General features: G+C 36.9%; 1 protein-coding gene across 2 annotated transcripts in view; it reads right to left on the reverse strand.

Annotated features, from left to right (window-relative positions):
- The window catches only part of PLCE1 (phospholipase C epsilon 1), a 164,860-nt gene that overhangs the window by 44,320 nt on the left and 107,525 nt on the right, over positions 1–13,015 (reverse strand). The window lies entirely within an intron of this gene.

Below are 13,015 nucleotides of genomic sequence, written 5' to 3' on the forward strand. Positions count from 1 at the left end.
GGGGGCATAGACTTTTATTTAAAAAACCAAGCATGAGAAATAAAATGTAAATGCATTTGTACTAACAGGAAAAAAAATCCACTAAAAATGTATAGGGCTTCCGTTTATGCAAGTCTATGCAGACACAATGTTCTGAGCCTCTCACTCCTGAGGGAGGACGGTCAAAGAATACAAAAAATCTAAACTAACATTTACTCTTTCTGATGTGCAAATCAATCAAGAACAGCAAATAAGAAATGTGCAGATGAGAAGACAAGCCACGTTTCCAATATAAGGCATGTATATTAAAAAAAAAAAAAATCATATTTTTAAAACTGAAGAAATGAGGTTATAAAATCATTCTGGTTTTCATATGGTGAGGACACACTCAGGAGTGTGTACAACAGGGATAGGGATGCTCTAATGGGATGTGAGGATCAGGGGAGAATGGACCCATTAAGAAACAGCGTTCCACCTGCTCTAGCCCTCATCGAACAACTTGGGTATGGAAGGCAAGAGCTGGAAGAAACTCACTTCAAGTCTAGTGATAATCAAAAGAAAACAGGTTAAGTACTGTTTCAGTAATTCCTGTATGTTTTTATAACTAACATGTAAGAACAGAAAAGAGTAGGAGCACACAACAGGTACAGAGCTTTCAACAAAGGCAGAACAAATACCAGACTCCAATGTCATACATAGAAACATGCTCAAGCAGCTTTCCCAAACACAGCCTTAATGCACTGTCGCTGCAGAGGCCACAATACAAAAATAAATACATAGAAACTATTCATATTGGCTGCCCTATACAAGATACATCTAATCACTGCACTGGCTCTGAATGAGAATTTGAACTTAGCTGAAATTTTATTTGAAGTGCTCAGTTGGTTATTCCTAAAATCTAAAAAATGAATCAACAAAGAAGTGCATACCTGAAGACCATGAATGTATGGAAAAATACAAAAAACCCCAGAAAACTGCATGACATGGGGACGAAACGAGGGCAAAACCAGAATGAAAGGTAATCAATTAAATGCATAAAAATATCAGAAATTGAGAAACAAAACAGTTAAATCTGTGATTCAAGGTTGGCATAGATTTGTTTGTGTATGCTGGAATAAAATTACATATTGGTTTTGGATATTATTCCTATTTTCCAGAAATGGTTCTGTTAGGGAATGCAAATGCTAAACATGCAATCTCACAAAAAAAATTAGTATTTGTTTGGTATGAAATACCAAGTGTGGTAATGACAGTTTGATTAATATGTGTTTAAACATGTTAAAGAATAATATAATTTTAAATAGATCCATTTTAATCTAAGGTAGTAAAGATATAACGGTCAGGAGAAAACAGGATCAAAATTAATAAGGAACGTCTAGAAAGGCAATCGAATTCAGACTCCCCGTTAAGAAGCAACCTTGAAACTAGGACAGTCACTTGTTGAAATTTTATTTCATAGAGAGTTTAGGACTGCTATAAACAGTTATGATGAACTCTTACAAACACTCTGTAAAAGCAAACAAAAAATGATAAAGGTCAGCATGAACAAGCCTTTGCAGCCTCGAGATGGCACGTGTATCTGGAAGAGCAAAACAAGGGTGCAAAAGGCAGTAGTCTCCCATGAAGTTTATGCTCACTCCTCTTGCAGGACAAGAACAGACTTACAGGAAGAGTAGAAAATATTTTTAAAATCTTTCACTAAACAAGGAGGAAAAATAAATTGACTGAACCTCTACATTTTAAAACAGAATGGGCAAAGGGAGATATAATAAGATTGGGCAGAATCAGGGGCAGAACTGAGCATCTAAAGACACAACCCACATGCCAGCTTTAGAAACTTCAGTATTTTCACATTTCCTGGAGATCAGAAAAAGTGTGAGGAGCAGGCTGGGATACTTCAGTCAGACGCAGATAATGGAAACATTCATTCATATCGGTTTATGTGTTGATGAACTTAGACATGAAACAGAATTGTTCCTCTACGTATGCTGCAGACTGTTTTGATTTATGGTTCTTTTATGTCATATCTAACAGTAGCCAGGAGTATAAGTTGACCTTTCTGGTGGTTCTGAATAGCATCAGGTCTCCATAAATTTTTTCTAGGAATTATTCAGAGACTGTTGGTTGATTAATCTGAATGCATCATACATCCCCCAGAAAGGGCTATTATGGGCTTCTCTAAAATAATAATAGCCTGACACCCCCAAAACTGATTTCTTGGACAATTTCATCAGTCTGAGACTAGAACATGGATGACTAAAATGCAACAGTATTGTCAGAAAGGAGGGAGCAGAAGAAAGGAGCTGCGAGCAAAGGCCGTCTCATTTCATTCAGTGAGATTATTGCTGAGTTCTGTGCCTAACATCTGCAAAACTTCTACTCCTAGCTTTTTTAGTGAAGACAGCTGGAAAGGGAGGAGAAGTCAGTCAGACAACAGAGCTAAGGGGGCATTTCCCCAAAACTAAATGTAGTCCTGAAGCCCAGCTGGGAAACAAACACAGAATCAATAAGCAGAACTATCAGTTATCCACTTAAAATGCCACGGAAGAATTTTCTCACAGAAGTTTTGAAGGTGGGAGATCTGGTTGAATCAGTAGGCTTTAAAGGAGCACAAAATCAAAGCTGAACTTCTGCTGACTGAGGTGACTTCCCAGCTTTGAACTCCATGAAGATTCTGCTCTCCCTAGGCAGATTGAACTGAACTGAAGGATCCAAGAACTTCATCATGAAGAACAATATTCTAAATAAATGCATACTGAAATAGCTTGGGTATGGCATTAATTTGAGATGATTATTCATAATGGCCACAGCTAAAATGAACAACATACAAGCACTGAAATTCAGGTAAGTTGAAAGGACTGTGATTTTCAGGAAACATCATGTTTCACAACTTAGATGAAACTTAAGTTTATTAATTAAAACATAAAAACATTAAACAATACTCAGTAAATATACTCATGAACATTGTGATTTATTGACAAATATATGAACAGTCCAGAGTACGTCCTCAAAAGAATGCCTCCATAAGAATCACCGACATTCTCAAACAACTACATAGCTGCCACTGAATCCCCAAAATACCTGATAATGCATATACTACATTTTTGCTGGCTGGGATGCATAAAGCTTCCCCTGACAGACGGTGTTCAAAAAATAACAAACTTCTCAAGATCTTCATTCAAATGAAAGGTCAGAAATGGGATTCCTCAGACGTTGCCTGTGCACATCTGAGCTAGATGCACCTCACACAAAAGAAGAGCAGAGAACAATGCTGTATACGTACATATTTCTTGGCGACTATGGAAATCACCTGCAAAGTGAATTGAAAACCCTGGGTTTTGCACTTTGGCAAGCAAGTAGCACAGACAGTATTCTGGAGTGGCACAGTTTCTCTGTCACTAAAACCAGGTGTGATTTCTACCTCCAAGAGGGGGTTTCCAGCAGGGTGAACAGAGCTCCATCCTTGACAGAAGCAGGCAGTGACTTCTGGAGACGTCAGGCAGCTGGATGCAGAACGGCACCTCCTCTTTCAGCAGTTCATAGCTGGATGGCTTGCAGAGCTACCTCCCCAGCTGCATCACACCTGAGGAGCACCTAACCTGAGGATGGAGTACCATCACGAAGCCAGCTGCCTAGTTATCAGGCTGCCGCTACAGCAGTGCCTGAAGGAGCCAGCGCTGGGACCAGAGACAGCCCAGCCCAGCCAAAAGAGTGCGCAGTAGTAGCTGTGCCAAGAAGATCAAAATACATTGCGAGTATTCATCAGCATAAGCAATAACATTTTTCGGACCAAGTTTTGTGTTAGGTATCATTTTAATGTCAGACCATGATCTACATATTAATCATTATTTCCTTAGTTTACTTTTTTTCACACTCAATTTACACAGTTCTGTTAACGTAACTCCTTTTAAACTCCCTTCAGAACAGAAATCATCACAGCAAACCTATAATTAGATTTCCGCTGCGCTGCTGATGAGTCCGAAAAGCATGAGAAAATGTATCCTGGCTTCGTTAGTACAATCCACATGATTGCAAGACACAAGAAAAGTCATAAATTGAAATACGATCCACTCAAGTTGATAACAACATCCGTCTTTTCATTCAGATGGGTAAAAATGAGTGTCCTTCAGGATTACTGCCTACTAATATTAAGTAGTAAACAAACAAAATCAAATCAAATAGATACTTAGTTAAGATTTCAATATCTTCTGGTGACCTACTACAGAGAAGCACTGACAACATTGTGCCAAATCTTGATTACGTTGTAAAGTAGCCTCATTTGGAAATTTTCAGAGGTACAGGAGCTTTCTCCAAATCTTAGTCTGAGCACACAGGATCTGCATCAGACATCCAGGCAACGCAGTTTGTAGCTGGGCAACGAACACAAGCACAGTAGTAATAAAGATTTGTATAGTTTTAGGTTTTTTGAAATTATCTATGTATTACCTCTTATTATTTTAACTTATTATTTTAACTATTTTAATCACCTCTAACTATTTAAAAGTTATTTCTTTCTTATTGAAATCTGGTTTTTTCAATAAACTATTTTTAAAGGTTTTTTAAGTTTTTTTGTCTTTAAGCAAAGTTTTCAAATAAGTTCAACTTAAATATTGCTAACGCAGTTGGGAAAGGCATGTCATACTAAGCGTTAATCTTCAAACATACTGTGAATATTTTTAAGTCAGTGACTAAGTCTCATTCAATGTTTCAACTTAATTAACTTGTGATTTTTCACAACTGTAGCAACGATAGACCTTTATTTAGGATAGACAAACCTTCCTGTTTCAGGACATCACATTCACAGAAGGATCCAGAGATTTCTGTTCTGATTTTCAGAACTCCCTTTTAATTTGTATTTTTTTTAAATGTCATTTAAATAGACAGAAAAGTTCCTATAACTCAACTGCCAGGATTAATAGTAGGAATACATTTTTAAAAAATTATAGCATTTTATATATATTAACGAAAAATAAATAAGCCCACCCTAAACTTTCAAACGTGGGAAATCAATATCAATCATTCAAATAATGAGACTATATTTTCAACTGCCTGAACTACCAGTTATTTAAAAAGTCACGTAGGATATAGCTTATTACTGATGCTCAGCTGCTTGTACTAATAGAATATGAAGGATGTAAGAGAGACACCCATGGTGGAACTTGACCCTCAAGGTACCACACATGACCTTTAAGTCCTTACATGTGCAAACTACAGGACTGTTTACCATTTACTCTACAGGAATCCTCCTCCATGAAGTACACAGAATGGAATCACGCATACTGCATGTTGAATTATTAGCAGTATCCCTAAATTTGCCATAGATTTACTTTACTCCTTTCCTTCTTTTAGTCTTCTAATACTCAAGATTATAATAATTCATATATATCTAAAATTATTTACTATCCTTTACATAGCTGCTACAGTATGCATTCTGTGCAATTTTTTTTGAATGGGAATTTATTGTTTATCTTTTATCAGAATGTAAATGCAAGAAGTGGTAGTGAGGGAGGAAAATATTAAGAATCTCCACCTGTGAAGCCCAGTGTTTTGTCATTTGTGCTGCTTTACACTCAGCTTCCCCAGAGTTTCCCCAGCTCTTAAGTTTATAAGGCTTTTACAGCAATTCCCAAAATACGTACTTCAGTGGGTGATGCTACATGGAAGAAATGATGTCTTCTATTTTTATATTACATTTTTTAGGAACTTCATAATACTTGAGAGATGCAGCTTTCAGAGGTGAAATCAGCAAACGTTAACTCTGTACCTGAAGTTTTTAACACTTAGCATTGCCAGCAAGTAAAATAAAATCTTTTCGCTTACCACAAAGTAAAATCACAGTACGTACCTTCCCTAACACATAAAAATTAGTGACTGATATCTTTCAATAATACACTGCAGCTGATTTAACTGCTGCCTACACTGGAGCAAGAAAGCAAGCAACTTTAATACTGACGAAATGAAGCACGTGTATGAGAAGTCTCTGAATAGAAAACAATAAGTTGATTTTTCAGGTATCCAAAGGACAACCATGGCAATCTGTAACCCATTTAACCAAGCCATCCTGGTTTAATGATTTTGTTTGATAAAATCAAGAAATTCAAGTAAAATCCGAAGAACATGAATAAACCATGTAAAACACTTAACCCTCATCAGATAACACACACTATTTATGGCAAGAAGGAAAAACATACATTATCTGGTTTAAAAGCAGAATTCTCAGTATATCAGTGTACTGTGATTTCTCCTGCTTTAAAAAAGAAATTAAATCCATCTTTCACAATATTACAAAGTCTTTCCACAAAGTAGAAGTGTTGCTGAGGGACAGTATTCTTATAAAACTATAAGGAACAGATTCATATGTCTGAGGCTTTTAAAAACACTAGCAGTACGCAGCATTAGCACTAATAGCTGGTTACTGTGAGTTCCTTTACATTGCTAACTGTGCACAAACCCCTGAGTGCATGCTGATGATACAAGGATCGCAGTATATAACACAGAATTGGTTTATTTTCATAGAATCATAGAATTGTTGAGGTTGGAAGGGACCTTTAAGATCATCAAGTCCAACCTTTAGCCTACCCTGACAAGAGCCACTTCTAAACCATGTCCCTCAGTGCCCCATCTACCCTTTTTTTAAACACCTCCAGGGATGGTGAATCCACCACCTCCCTGGGCAGCCTATTCCAATGTTTAATAACCCTTTCAGTGAAAAAATGTCTCCTAATATCTAATCTAAACCTCCCCTGACGTAACTTGAACCCGTTTCCCCTCGTCCTATCACTTGTCACCAGGGAGAAGAGGTCAGCCCCCATCTCTCTACAACCTCCTTTCAGGTAGTTGTAGAGGGTGATAAGGTCTCCCCTCAGCCTCCTCTTCTCCAGGCTAAACAACCCCAGCTGCCTCAGTCGTTCTTCATATGGTTTGTCCTCCAGACCCCTCACCAGCTTTGTAGCCCTTCTCTGGACACGCTCCAACACCTCAATGTCCCTCTTGTAGCGAGGGGCCCAAAACTGAACGCAGTACTCGAGGTGGGGCCTCACCAGTGCCGAGTACAGGGGGATGATCACTTCCCTAGTCCGGCTCACCACACTATTCCTGATACAGGCTAGGATGCTGTTGGCCTTCTTGGCCACCTGGGCACACTGCTGGCTCATATTCAGCCGGCTGTCAACCAATGGGTTATCAACCAACTTAAATGGGTTTCACTAATATTAAAATTTTGGGGGTTTTGATATAATATGCAACATAATTTTCAGATGGATTTTTTTAAATCTGAGTATTTTAAATTTCATTACCTTATGAACAGATGGTTCACTTTACATGCTTGAGTGAAATTATATAACCTTACAAAGAACATTTACCGTTTTAAATCTGATTAAACACTATTCCAAACAAGGACTGGAAACAGTTTGATATTTGTACAAACACAATCTTTTTAAAAGTCTTATGCAAACCCATTTAGGCACTGCACAAAAATGCTGAACTAACAGACAGAGCGCAATATTTATTTACATTCCATTATTTCAGTAAAATGATATGTCTCTGTTTTGCTCGTGAGGGTTTAAATTGGTGTTTTGAATGAACAATGAAGAAAACTTACAAATTTAAACCATTAAAAATAAAATCATCACTATTATTTAGTGTCCTAAATAGCCATATTTTTAATTAACTTTACTGAATATAAGAATGACTTAGTTAATGATGAAACCACCCCAGCAGCAGTGCTAATCTGGAGCAGTTTGAACATTTTTACCTTCTTAGCTTATTTTTTGGGAATTCAATCTTTCCAAAAAAATCACCTCATATATTGAACTTCTTATTTTTCATTTTCAGTTCCATAGTGGGACTACCTTCAGACGGCTGTTTGAACGATCTTTCAATCTGGTGCAACTGTCAATCAGAGACATCACAATTGCTTTGCACCCATATCTAAGTATGGAAAATTAAATGCTTCATTTTGCTTTAAAATTTTATTGCTTTTCTTTTACTTGAAGCTGTGGCCAGAAAGATCAAGTTACAAGACACTCTTCATGTTTATATTGAGCAATGCTTGAAATTATTTAAAATGTTTATGTAAAAATAAATGTTTACAACATGCACGTTGAACTTATGTTTCCGTGGTTGCTTTGCTGGCGAGAGGCAGAAGAGTGGCTGGGAGTAAAAACCATAAACATGCGAGAGTTGGGGAGGGTAAAGATACACAAAAAGAAACAGATGCCCAGGAAGACTTTGGCATATCATAAGGGTATGATACCGAGTAAGGGCCACATGGCGCTTATAATACCATACAAGAATCAGAGAAAAGAACTACAGGAAGAAGGGAAAGGCACAGCAGGCAACAAAGACAAGACGGAAAAAGTATGTTGTTACGGTTCTCAGGGTCCTAAAACACACTTAGGTACCATTCTCCTGATCTCTTCCCAGCTACCAGGGCTCTGCTAACTCTGCAGAATCTCCTAAATAGTCTCCTCCCACCGTTTTTATACATCCATGAAAACTACATTTCTGGTAGTCAGTGCTCTATCAGAGCAGGAAAATATATTACTACTATTATTTTTATTATATTCACAGTCTTAGACAATCCAAAAGCCAACAGTTTTGCAAAGCTACATGTTACTGTATTTGACTCTCCTCCTCCCACAGTAGCCACTAATTCACAATCAGCTTTTAATGACATTTACTAACAGGAAATAATACCTGTCTCTAGCTTGATCCCCTGCCTTGCTCTTACAAGACTATGATCAATTTGATATTATTAGAAGCAAAGGAAATATCAGCTGCGTCTTGCTGATGAGTACATGTCATACCCAAGGCTCCACTATCATATAACTACAATTTTAATCGAACTTTTAAAGACTACAGGCTTTATTTATAGCTGGTGATACTGAATGCACATAGCCCAAAATCTTTACGATAAATAAAAACCAAATAGCAAAATACCTTCTTTAATTGTCTGTGTACACATGGCACAGGCTACAGTACAGCTTTACATTCTGCTAGCACAGTAAAAAAAAAAAAAAGCTAAAAAGCTAAAACATTTAAGAATATTTGGCATAGGGTAAGGGATATAGGTAAAGAAACAGACAGCCCACAGGAACAAGATGTATAACACAAACAGAGTTTCAGGACAAATAGGTTAAAGAGACAGAAATATCATTCCATTTCTCTGATACCATTTGAAACCTCAAGCTGTTGCAAGAAAAAGTGAGAGAAAAAACAACAGGATCCATTCTAGTGCCCAATTCTCCCATAATACATTAAATAAAAAACAAAGTTACTTTACGCATTTTCAGTTTCTCCTTTAAATGCCTTCTGAAATATTACGAAGCTTTTTTGCTAAATTTTCTATACAATAGAGACAAGAAGTCAAAACACAGAAACTTTACAACAGTTGAGATTACAATCTGCCACCCTAGAAAATGAGGGTGACCACTGAATCAATGAAAGTTTAGGAACGTATCTGGGGTTTAAAAGCATGGCAGTTAATTTTTTTCCTTTTAGTAATTTAACTTCTCCTTGGACTTTGCATACTTGTTAAATCTGATACAAACATCAGGATTAAGGAACAACTGAAAAAAACTGTGTTTTAATCACAGTATTATAAAAGAATATTTCCAATAAAGTTTCAATTTCAGCCCCATTTAGATGTCCAAGATAGTGCGTGCACTGCCTTGAAGAGCTGTAGATGCAGGTGAACACAATACGATTTTCTCTCCTTTTTTCTAAATCCAACAGAATTCCTTGTTTTGTTTTCAGCATTGGATGCCACACTATTGTATTACTCCAACAAAGTTTGGTTTTCAGTGTTTGATGCCACACTATTATATTACTCCAAGAAAGTGACCGGATCTATTCTTTACATGGGAATTAGCACCTTGCTAATTGCAGAACACCAGGATGCATTTCTTCTTAAGCAGATAAAACTATTTATTTATTTTCATTCTTTCTGAAGTATGTGTATTCCAAATCCATTAGGAGCATTGTATCATTTCTCTCAGTTCTGTTCTCCTCCCCATTAAATATCTGATATTTATTACATAGTAATCTATAGTCTTTCTGCAGCATCGTATGCAGTAGATTTAGTAATATCTCTTGTCTGCATCTCTCATCCTTCTGTGGTTATCCATCATTTTTAACTTTTCCTTCTCCAAGTCTACGGCATCTACTCCACATGTTGAAATGTCCTCCAATTCTTTGGTTATTTTTTACTTTAACTTTAGTTTAATGAACTATTTCTTAAACAGTAGTGACCAGGCTTTCTATAGCAGCACTATAGAAGTTATTTAAACTTCAGTGGCAATCTTCACCATGTTTATCACCTTTCTATAGTACCTCTAGGGTAGTGAAGCCTGAAAAAAATGTGTCTATATATGTAAATATTACCACTCTTTAGTTACTGGGTTATATGTCATATGAACTTCTATCTGTCTGAAAATTCCATCAGAGAGAGTAAATCCTGCAGACACACTCCAACATTAGCAGATTATAAGATTCTTATTTTCCTGTGAATATTTTATTTCCCTGTGAATTTCTGTACAGACTTGAGACTTGAAATGACCCGAAACTTTTAAAATACAGATGAAATACAATCCGAGAATGTATCCCATCCTATTTGGTGGGATTCAAGCAGATCATTCATGACTAACCTTTCTCACAACGTATTTTTGAAACAAGTCATTGGGTGTTCAAGCTCCTTGTCATGGCAGCCACCTTGATTAACACAGCAGGGAACAAACTGATTCTTGGAAATCCACGACAAGACACAGGGAAATACATAACGCCGTAATCCCCTCTAGTAACCGTATGTCAGGTCTAATCCATAACCACCCTCTCTTAAACAAAGGCAGTTTCTGTTTCCCAGACTCCACAGCACAGGATTTGCCAGTTGTATGTTTGTGCCACTGTTCGTGGAGCGCTTGACAGTAGCTTTAATCCATGCTATCCATATTTCATGTCTCTACACTACTTGCCCTACTACAATTTTTTTCCCTAGCATTCTTGACAGTGAAAAGAAAAAAATCTATACATGAAGAGGATCTAGAGTGCTGTAATTTCCATCCTTTGTGAATATTAATAAAGGTAAATCTATTTCTCCAATCTTCATTGTTTGGTGTTTTTTTTTTTAATAAGATCTTCATATACCAGAAACAAAAGCCACTCAGTTACTAGTTTCATCCAGTATCTGTGAGAAATATAGGTATCTCCAGCTACAGTAGAATGCCTTGCTGTACCCCTGAATTCAAGGTCAAAGCACTCACTAAAGCCTCACCAAACAGGGAATGGTTATCACAGCTCCCAGAGGTAAGCGAATCACATCTCTTCCATAATACAGAGGACTCAGTCCATGGACACCCTGAGCAGACAATGACATTATGACAACTATGTTCAGATTATTGCAGGTTAAAAACAAATTGTGTGGCTTTTCAGGCAAGGCATAAGCAGGCTGTGGAAACCTTGCCACAAAGACATTAACAAGGGAGCTCTCTTAAACATTTAAGTTGGTTACCTTGCCTTTTAAGCAGGAATAGAGCTACTATTTTCAAAACAAACAAAGAAACAGAAAAAAAATCAGGCAGGGCCCACAAATTAAATTTATACCACCCATCACTACTTATTTTTTGCATTGTCACTCTGTCAAAGCCTGCCTGGACGCATTCCTGTGCAACCTGCTCTAGGCAAACCTGCTTTGGCAGGGGGGTTGGACTAGATGATCTCTAGAGGTCCCTCCCAACCCCTACAATTCTGTGATTCTGTGTAACACTAAGATACTGGTTAATGTCTGGCTGGACAAAAGCCTATTCACCTTTCATCAAGGAACAGGCTCACACATCCCACTTGAATGCAAAGTCCTTCTGGCCTAAGGCACGACCACAACTTTTCTTTTTGCGTGTGAAGTTACTTGTGATGCACATTTCTCACTATGTGCTTCTTAACTTGGTTTCTGAATTTGAATTAATTTCTAATTCAGTTCTGCAAATCTTTGTAGACCGTTTCCATGACAAACGTAAGGCTGACCACTCACCATAAGTGCTTTCTCCTATGTAAGTCTTTCCTATTCCCTTTAGACCCCATTGAGGTCTAAATACTGTAATTCATATTAAGCAACACTAGCCGATAGTAAATAGAAAGGTTTACACAAATGACTAGAAGATACTCATACTCTATGTATCTCACCAGTAACAATATTTAAATCATTCACACCTAGAAAACAACAGGTTTGTAACAGCAAACATATTTGAAGTATAAGGGAACCATATGATGTTTCCCAATATCTACCACTTGATCTTGCACTCTGCAGTCAATGGGAGTTTTCACCTTCAGTCAAAAACAGGGGTTTCTGGGAGTTACTGGAATTTAAACAGTAAATAATACTAGTATTCAATCTAAGCTTCCATGAAAATGTCAGTATTTTTCTATTAAATAAGTTCCTTTGTGTAAGAACTGCTATAAAGTGTTCCTCATCAATATGTAGTAAGTATCAGAAAAATTACTAAAAAGCATATTGCTTTATGAAAAATCCTCTATATACTATAATTGCTCATTTAACAGAACAATGGCATGAAATGATTTTTTTCCCATTATGTGTCAGGGGCTTGTCATCCTAAAAGTCATTCTGGCTCCCACATTATAAATACACTTCAGTATTTCTATAGGCAATGCCAAAAAAAATCAGCAAGTGCTCACTGACTTTTGCCAACAAAAGCATGACTCTCTGCACAAGAATTTTCTTGCCATTTATAAACAAAGACATTTTGAAAGTTCATGCTTGTGATTGGCTATGGCAACTCATATACTCCACCATAAGATAAAGCAGAGAGCAAAACAGTGATTTATTATAAGCAGTCAATATTGTACAATAACTCCATTTAAACATATAACATCTACGTTTAAAAAAAGTTATTCCAAATTATACTTAAAATAATCCATTACCCTAAATATTACATAATCCATGCACCAGATATTCAGGAATTAATTCAAATTATATGAAAAATTGTCCTGTAGCGTTACCAGACAAGTAATGCTAGGCTACAAAAAA

This window comes from Larus michahellis, chromosome 6 (assembly GCF_964199755.1).
Source record: "Larus michahellis chromosome 6, bLarMic1.1, whole genome shotgun sequence".
NCBI lineage: Eukaryota > Metazoa > Chordata > Aves > Charadriiformes > Laridae > Larus > Larus michahellis.